The sequence below is a fragment of the Sardina pilchardus genome, chromosome 17, assembly GCF_963854185.1.
Source record: "Sardina pilchardus chromosome 17, fSarPil1.1, whole genome shotgun sequence".
Lineage (NCBI taxonomy): Eukaryota > Metazoa > Chordata > Actinopteri > Clupeiformes > Clupeidae > Sardina > Sardina pilchardus.
The window spans coordinates 17,286,506-17,294,005 of NC_085010.1; the positions used below are offsets into that span (position 1 = coordinate 17,286,506).

The window sequence follows — 7,500 nt, forward strand, 5'->3', positions numbered from 1 at the left end:
CTCACTTGCTTTCACTTCATGATTCTTTTGCACTTTTTCCTCTCTCTCTCTATGTCAGTCTCTCTCTCTCTCTCTCTCTCTCTCTCTCTTTCTATTTTTCTTCTATCACAATTTCAATTTCTCTGCAATTTCATCTATGTCTGTCTGGAAACGGTGTGCACTTCTCACTTGATTTCTATCTGACTGTCTCTTTAGAACAGTCAGAGAAAATAATGTAATCCATCTTGACGATTTTATCCATTTTACAGAGGACATAAAAGCGGAGTCAGACAAACTAAACCACTTTCATGCCTGGTCATCACGTCACCACTGATCAATGGTGACTTGTAAATCAAGACAGGTAATTAGACATTTCCTGGTTATTCACACTGTATATTGACAGTGACACAAGTGGACCAGTTATCTAACGTTGATTTTGTGGACTGTGTTTGACCAAGGACCTGCACAGAGCTAAGACACAGAGTCGCTACTTCAAGATCCTATCTCATTATGTCAAGATAGTAAGTCACGATTTCAACATCTTGAAATGTGGACAGGAAAATAGAGGAATGTGAATTTTGAAGACTGTCTAATGCTTTAAATCGTCATGGAAGTGAATGGAAAATACGAAAAGTTAATTCCATTTTACAGTGTTTAAGTTCTGAAGAGCCATAACAGAACTAGACATGCGTCTGCATGACAGTTAATTTATGTAGACCTAATTTACATATCATAGAGATATTCAAAGTATACTGTATGAAACATTCTCCTTTTTCTGGAAATTAGCATAGCAATTCAAATGCTAAATTACTCAATACTCTGTCCTCAAAAGAGAAAAGACGTTATCTTCAGACGTTCTGACCATGGCACCTCGGAGATTTCATCACAGATTAACACTTTATTGATCTGTAAGATCTCACGGCGGGTGAGTCTCCACTGAAGTGTGGCCTTTGAAAATGGATCAGGCCCAGGAGTTCCGTCAGGGCAGACAGCGATATTATTCTGCGGAGATGAGAGAGGGAGGTCACCTGTGGCCAAGCACACGAGGGTGAGGTTGGGTGGTTGGGTGGGGTGGTGGTGGGGTGCGCTAAAGTGAGGACAGTGTCGGGCTGACCTGAGCGGGGGTGCGTGAGGTGACCTGAGGACAGCGTCATTCAGCCGAGGGGCGATCTGAGCACGTCCCAAATACCCACCTGCCTGAGCCAAGATAAACTCCTGGTAGCGCGCGCCAATGTTGTTCCGCGCCGTGCAGTTGTAGCGGCCAAAATCCCTCTCTGACATCGGGGTGACCTGGGGGAGTGTTGAGATATAGATAGAAAGACAGAGAGAGAGAGAGAGAGAGAGAGAGAGAGAGAGAGAGAGAGAGAGAGAGAGACAGAGAGAGAGAGAAAGGGAGGGGTACATATGATAAGCTGTTTGACATTGCCTGAATGATAATAATATGACAGTACAGTATAGTTCATAATAACACTGAACTCACTGCTAAATTCTTGAATTTTGACACAATAATATCTTCATAAAAAATCGTACCTCCTCTCACAAATCCCTAAAATGTTTTACGTCAAATGCATTTTCATGAGCAACCTTTTATTTCTTAACCCCTGAAACTAATTCTCATAGCAGTATATCAAACATTCATCACAGACAGTAGAATGTCTGGTCTCTATGAAATACTGCCACACAATGGGTGCCTCTCACCATCTCTCGATCCTAGATGCTCGGTCCTCCATGCTCGTTCCCACTATAACTAAAACTGGATAGACTATCCCGCTGTTGCCACCCCATCATTCTTTATGTAGATCAGTGAGGACAAGGATTGAGGAAGGAAGGGAAGATGTATAAAAGACGAAACAAGAGGCACCCAATGCCTGCACAATGTCTACTTCTAATGGCATGATATTAGTCGATAAAACTGAACTGAACTGCAGTGTCCAGTATCTAATGGTAACAGCGTGATGACTGACAGCAGCGCTTGACCTCTGACCTCCAGGAGTGAGCGCCCGGGGCCCGTGTGGACGCGCGTGTTGGCGGTCGGCTCGCTGGAGATGGTGTAGCGCTCGCGCCGCCACAGAATGGTGGCCGCTGGGTTGGACATCACCTCGCAGCTGATGTTCACCGGGTTGCCCTCCCACGAGTAGAAGATGGTGTGGTTGTTCTGGAACTTCGGGGCATCTGTTGGTGGACAGTGAAGAACTTATCAGTGCCCTGTTATTGAGTGTCCTGTCATATCTGAACAAATAGGAATGCAAATAGGGCTCTTGTCATGAAAAAAGACAATATTGTAACAGACTGAGCCTGACTGTTCCGGACTTTGGCTCCCAGGGTGCATTGCGGGAGGGTTCAGGTTTTGTTGCTGTTGTGTTGTGTGATTTCATGTTGAATGCAGAAGTGCCATTCCCCTGTTATGAGTTGATGAACCGCTGAAATGATTTTGGAAACATTATTTTAAGGTACGAAAAACTCTTTAGGGATGCTTTAAACCCACATTCCTCATAGTTCTCTCGCACTACTCACTAATCATTTCAACAATCACTCCCATATGGGCATCGCATGACGGGAGCCTCAGAGCTGATGCCAAACAGAAGAACAACGTGTCTTCTATCCGTTTAAGTCCCAAAACATATTTGAATGCGTTCCCAAACACACTCCGTGTCCTCACAGCACCTTATCAGGTTCAATCTGCCGCGTGTTCCAACAAATCCTGTCCAGATTCAGTTCTCATTATTAAGCCGATCTCACACACAGGACTCAGAGGCCTCTTTCTGGGCTGCCAATTCAGGCCTGGGCTCGTTCCAAGACAGACTAAACAAACCCAACCCGCCGCCCATCATCTATCCACAGCAGGACCTCGGCGGTAATGAGAAACTCTATTTCATTTTGAAGTCCCTCCCTTAATTGGCTTAGAGTATAAAAAAAAAGAAAAAACAAGGGCAGAGTAAAAAAGTTAAAGTAAGAGCAGAAAAGCTTTAGCTTGCCCAACTCTGAGAGAAGACTTTGGTCTATAAACACACATGGATGCACACACACACACACACACACACACACACACACACACACACACACACACACACACACACAAAAAAGTAAGAAGGCCTCCAAGTTGGCTATTTAAACTATCTAAGCACCTTAGCAGTGGTGAATTGCTTGTAGCCTGCTAACTGTGGACGTGCCAACAAGAGGAATTAAAGGTGTTATGGAAAACATAACACAAACATGCTCCTATCCAATCAATTATAATTGAGAATTATTCTTGTGCCTTTTATGTATACTGATACTTTTTTAATATAGTTTTTAATAGGTGTTTTAATCATCATTTGGCAATCCATAGCATAATACATAAATGTTTTAAAAAAGCTGAAGACAAAGTGTGCCGTTTGGAGTATTTGGGTACTTTTACCATGCCTTTTTTTACATTAGCATCAGAATCTAGAGGCATTTTCAACGTTGTCAACAAAACTATTCCTCCTTTGAGGGATCAGTGTCTTGTGCATGACCACCCTGCTTTGATGCCAGGTATTCTGAAGGGCTGAAAGTATGGACCCTACAACCCTCTTCCTGTCAAGCTTTCCGCAAAGATACAGAAGTCGGGTTACGAAGAGTAAGAAGTCACAGCAAGTGAACCTTTAGTTGTGTATAGGCTATGCTATTACAGGGGCAATGAGAATGTTAAAATATAATGTTTGTATGTTAGTTACAGACACCAACCACATTAAAAACTGTTTGAGGAAAGTGCTGTTTCCGTGATGGCTTGTAAACAGCATAGGCTACAATATTAACAACACAATTTGTTTAGCACACAACCTTTAGAGGGAACAACTAGCCTGTGCACCAAATGAGAAAATACACTCTTTTAGGACAATTGGCATTCACTTTCACTACCAGCTTGCGATACGTTTAAGAGACTTTTCCTCTGAGAGGGAGCAGGCGTTTGGGCTCTTAAAAGGACTAGCAAAGAGGTTTGGTGTTTCAACAACAGATGAGTGAAAGTCTCCTTTATGGTGATTAATGTTTGCGTATTCAGGGAGTAGAGGGACGAGGAACAGGGGGAAGAGACAGAGGGAACAAGAGATTCAGACAAAGAGAAACAGAGAGAGGAGGGGAGGGAGGGAGGGATGGAGGAGGAGAAGGAGTGAGAACAAGGTCGCTGCCATTCTCTGAGAGTGAATAAAGGAGTTCATTAGCGCCCCCGCATCAGTTGGCTGACCCCACTGTACTTACTCAGAGTGCCCTACCTCCCTGTCCTCTCTGATCCCTCTCTCTCTCTTCCTCTCTCTCTTCCTCCCTCTCTCTCTTCCTCTCTCTCTTCCTCCCTCGCTCTCTCTCTCTGTCTCTGTCTCTATCTCTCTTCCTCTCTATCTCTCCCTCTCTTTCTCTCTCTCTCTCTCTCTCTCTCTGTCCCTCTCCTCCTCCGTTCCCTCTGTTTCCCCTTCGCTGTCACACAAGCGTTGATCCGTTGGACGGATGGCCAGGTTGAAGACAGCGCGGTCAATGATCGGAGGGGTCTCGGGGGATGACGTCACAATGACACCATCTACCCCTACACAGTCACCATAGCCAATGAGAGAGAGGCTGTAACAGATGTTGTGATGCTTTCCAGAGTACAAAAGCAGGTGTCTGTATTCACACAACAGGCTGTAAAACCATTGCAATGGCTGCTAATTGTCATGAGACATAGATCCATAGGCAATTATACATCCCATAAACCTTACACACTGTATATCTGGTCATAGCCATTGTCTCTCACATTTGTCAGAGAGATGATGTTGAACTCCGCCGACTCAGGTCAAGATGTTAAACGTTAGCTGCACCATCACGTCTTCACCCGTTTGACTTAACAGCCAATTACAGCCAATTAAGTGCACGATTTCGTGACACATGTCTGTGGAGCGGATGATCGAGCTGATTGATTCTCTTTGTCTGCATGGCCCTCGCCATGACTCACCTGTGCACAGGACATAACATGGAACGTGTCAGAGGTTGAGCGGGAGGGGGTGGGGGGGGGGGGCTATATCGGGGTTGACCATCTATCAAACTTCAGCTGTAATGACCTCCAGGTCCACTCCCTCATGCAGCAGGGATTTGTCCGTCTGTGTCGCAGGGTTATGGAGGGTAATGAATCCCACACGGACGCCAAGACTTAACACAGCTGGTACTGCCGTGCTGTGGCTCTACAAACTAACACGATCTGATATTCTTTCAATTACGCTCCTGATTTGTATCCAGAACAAGACGATCTTTAAAAGCGATTATGCTCCAACGCTACCGACAGCATCAGCAGCACGAAAATGTCTGTGTGTGTGTGTGTGTGTGTGTGACTGTGTGTGTGTGTGTGTGTGAGTGTGTGCCGTTCATTACTTTTCATTGCGGGTCTACGAGCAGCGGTGCCCACTTAAGAGCGCGGCGTGAGGTGGCGCGCGTGCCGTGTATTGCGCTCGCTGTGATATTGCCTCGTGTCGGCAGGTGTGGGCGGTTTAGCGTCGCGCCGCGCCGCGCCGAGGCTCTTGTTCCTCTCCACGCCTCTGATCGCTAGGCAGCGGGAGGAGCGGGGTGTGTGTGTGTGTGTGTGTGTGTGTCTGTGTGTGTGTGTGTGTGGATAGTTGGGGGTGGCAGGGGGGCACAAGAGATTTCACATCTGAAAGTGAAGCCCCACGCCAGGATACAAATGGACGCAATCATGAGGGGGCGATATCCTTCTTCTTTTCCATTACCCTTCCAGCAGGACGCAATGCAGGCCTTTTGTTTGATATATAACCTTGTTAGAGGGCAGGTTGTACGAGAAAGCGCATGCATATTTGTGTGAATGCATGTGTGTGTGTGTGTGTGTGTGTGTGTGTGTGTGTGTGTGTGTGTGTGTGTGAAACAATTTGTATGTGTAATAATGTGGAGGACAGAAAAATGGAAGAGAGAGAGAGAGAGAGAGAGAGAGAGAGAGAGAGAGAGAGAGAGAGAGAGAGAGACGAGATGCATGTTCAGTAATCTGACTGCATGCGTAGTATGTGTGCAAAGTCTGCAAACAATTAAACATGCACTTCAGCCATTGATTAACTTAATAACTCCACTTCCACAAAGGTAAAAATTAATCTCTACCTCTAAAAATGCATCTCTACCTCTTAGTCTCATCTGATGTGGGTGACTAATTGATCCTGCCCCACCAACACTGTTCAGCTCCTCCTGGTTGAGGCACAGAGTTCCTCTCTGAGACTCTAACTTTCACATTTCAATGTACACAAGGCTTGTTCTAACACTGCAATTCAGCCAAGCTTGCCTACAAGTCGATGCATCAAAATGCTAATATATTTGTTTTGTTTTGTTACCACTTCCTGTAAGCTAAATGTACAGATGTGTTGTCAGGAGAGCCATTTTCCAAAATTATTTGTAAAACTCCACCCTCAAGGCAGTCAGTGTTCCATCTGTTGTCACACAACAACAATGAGTCGTTCTGATTCATTATTTTGACACATGAGCATCTAAACCCGAAATACTCAGCCGTGGTGTATACTGTCTTGTAAGACCTAAAAATACCTTTTGAAAAGGGTTCAAAAGTGGGTCTTTTATTTGAAAATAATTTGGTCAAAAAGAGTTAATGCAGTGGATCGTTTACAATATACATAAAGGTTCACCTCATAATGAAGAAAATGGAACACTGAGTCTACAACAATAAACCTGTTGGATCTATGTGCAACTGTGTGTGTGTGTGTGCGTGTCTTTGTGTGTGTGTGTGTGTGTGTGTGTGTGTGTGTGTGTGTGTGTGTGTGTGTGTGTGTGTTTGTTGTCACTCACACTCGATGTCCAGGTGCATGCTTTTCTGGTGTTCTCCGATGCGACTCTTTGCCTCGCAGTCGAAGCGGCCCAAGTCCGTCAGGCGAACGCCGTTAATGGTGAGCATGGACTTCCCATGGCGGCCCCGAACCTCCACACGGCCGTCTATACTCTACACACACACACACACACACACACACACACACACACACACACAGGAAATGAATTTAGATACTTCCATCAAGAGATAATACCATGATTCTTTCTGTGGCCTCTTATGTTCAGTGAGGGGGAGTAGGACAGGGAAATGGCGGATGTCATATCTTGGATGTATGGGTTTCACGGGAGAGAAATGGAGGTGGTATGTGCCATATGGTTTATGACTCGTGGGCATGTGCATAGCATTTATACAACATTTCCCTGCAGATAGTGCCTTTTAATAAAAATGCATAGATACATGCATGAATAAACACGTATGCACCCCCCCCCCCAACACACACACACACACACACACACACACACTCACACACACACACACACACACACACATATCTCAGGGATTAAAATACCATGGCCTGGAAGGCCCCTTTCCAAATGATTGCATCTAATAAACACAGCTTAGAAAAGCCTGGTCCACGATCATATATTCAGTTTTATAGTGCCAAATAAACTTAGTTTTACAACCAACAATACAAGCCTGTCTCTGCCACACACAATAAAGCCGAGACAATTAATCTCTCTCTCTCTCTCTCTTTCTCTTGC

At 45.1% G+C, this 7,500-nt stretch overlaps 1 pseudogene; it reads right to left on the reverse strand.

The window, feature by feature from the left end:
• Positions 1 to 7,500, reverse strand: part of LOC134062000 (neural cell adhesion molecule 2-like) — a 285,110-nt pseudogene that overhangs the window by 68,997 nt on the left and 208,613 nt on the right.